At 46.1% G+C, this 2,265-nt stretch overlaps 1 protein-coding gene across 1 annotated transcript in view; it reads right to left on the reverse strand.

Moving 5' to 3' along the window:
• The window catches only part of KMT2C (lysine methyltransferase 2C), a gene marked incomplete at its 5' end in the record, with an annotated part of 219,835 nt that overhangs the window by 120,976 nt on the left and 96,594 nt on the right, over positions 1-2,265 (reverse strand).

Raw genomic sequence — 2,265 nt, forward strand, 5'->3', positions numbered from 1 at the left:
GGAAAGAGAGTATAAATTTCTCCGAACATGATAAAATACACATCAACATGAACAGAACATCTTTCTTCCTCATACTTTAGCCCAACGTTTTTCCCAGTAACAAAGTTTTCAGTTAAAGCTGCTACTCAACAGACAAAAATAAGTGCTTGGTAAAATGCCCCTTCCCCCAGCCTGCTCTTTTCCAATTCCTCAGGACACACATGCTTCTTTTTTTAAAGTCTTCTGTTTGATATCAAAACCTGCCCAACCCTAGGAATGGAGAATTAGGTAACAGCAAACAGCCTGTGTGACTCTGGGGAAGAGCTGTAGAATGAGGAAAAGAGAGTGGTGTAAGTGGCAAGCACCAGCTGCAGCCTTCATACGGCCCCCTCCCCGCAGTGTCGACATCTGGTCCAGGGCACAGCACTGACAGCATCCTCAAAGGAGACTGCCACCACCAGAGGCAAGGTGCCTAGATAAAATGCAGCAGCTACGGGGTAGAAAAAAGGCCACGAGTGAAAAAGCTGCTTGGAAATAAATAGCATTATCCAAGGCCATCAAGATGTTTAAGAAAAAGGGGGACGGGACGAGCTACGGGGTAGAAAAAAGGCCACGAGTGAAAAAGCTGCTTGGAAATAAATAGCATTATCCAAGGCCATCAAGATGTTTAAAAAAAAGGGGGACGGGACGGGACAGGACGGGGGGGAGAAGGGACGGGGGGGACAGGACAGGGACAGGGGATGACCAGGAGGAAGGAAATGTGGGGGAACTGAAAAATGCAGAGATATAAAGACTAATATATTGCGCTGACATGGGAGGATCTAGTTTATAACCTTATTAATTGGTTCCCCAAATTCTAATCTCAACAGAAAACAATTAATAAAACTCAGATTACTTCATAAAGAAAAAAGAAGTGATGATTCCTCCTCCTTTATTTCCTGCAGGCAAAAACCCAATCTTGGGCCTCTAAGGATGTGCATTAGGTTTACTGAAAAGAGAGACCTGACCTCCAACGCTCCAACGGTTGGTAGGAAAGGCAGTGCTGTGTTTTCTATTAAGGTTCTTTGAACTTCGTTATTCTCCCCCATTAATAACTCCAATGTATGCATTTGCTGTTACTTCTGAGCTTCTAGAGTTGAGACAGCACAAAACCACCTCCCTTTCCTGACTGCCCTGCTGCTTACAACCTCGAAAAAAACAGATGCTTGAAAACAATCTATCTATCTCCAATAAGCCAAGAGACATGGTAAGCACTGGAATTTTAACCTGTGGTAACTTTGCCCTTCTGAAAACCACACATGCTTTCCTTCAGCAAATTATGTTCAGAAATAAATGAATAAAACTTAGCTTGGGGAGGTGGGGGGAAGAAAAGGAATACCATCCCTCTTGCACCACCAAAGAAAGTTTAAAGATTTTTTGATGACTACATGATAATCCACATCATGATAGAAGCTGAACATCACAAAAAACCCCAAACCTGTTAACTTTGGCACTACCCTCATTAAACCCCCCCCTTGCTAAAGCATTAAATTAACCTATGCTGTTCAATAAAGCCAGTTCCTCAACACCGCTCGTGTCCAGCGGAGCCACTTCTAACCCTAAGCTGCTGCTTAAAACACGGGAGCCGAAATGAACATTTGCATCCAGGTCTGGAGCCCTCAGCACAAGAAGGACATGGACCTGTTGGAGCGGGTCCAGGGGAGGGCTACTAAAATGATCCGAGGGCTGGAGCACCTCTCCTACGAGGACAGGCTGAGAGAGTTGGGGTTGTTCAGCCTGCAGAAGAGAAGGCTGCGGGCAGACATGATTACAGCCTTTCAGTGCTTAAAGGGGGCCCATAGGGAAGACGGGGACAATCTTTTTAGCAGGGCCAGCTGTGACAGGACAAGGGGTAATGGTTTTAAACTAAACCAGGGTAGGTTTAGACTGGCTATAAGGAAGAAATTCTTTACAGTGAGGGTGGTGAAAACACTGGAACAGGTTGCCCAGAGAGGTGGTGGAGGCCCCATCCCTGGGAACATTCAAGACCAGGTTGGATGGGGAGCAACCTGATCTGGTTAGCAGTGTCCCTGCTCCCTGCAGGGGGGTTGGACTGGGTGACCTCTAGGGGTCCCTTCCAACCCAAAACATTCTGTGATTCTATGATTAAGAAAAAGCTAACTGACAAGGCGCTTTTCTCGGAACGGCAGCCTCCTCTCGCAAGATCAAACCGCTGCGTTTAACGAGGGTCCCGATTTAACCTGCCAGCCACTATTTCGGAGCGCGCCTTATTAATCTCTAAAATAT

The sequence above is a fragment of the Egretta garzetta genome, unplaced genomic scaffold (assembly GCF_000687185.1).
Source record: "Egretta garzetta isolate BGI_Z169 unplaced genomic scaffold, ASM68718v1 scaffold117, whole genome shotgun sequence".
NCBI lineage: Eukaryota > Metazoa > Chordata > Aves > Pelecaniformes > Ardeidae > Egretta > Egretta garzetta.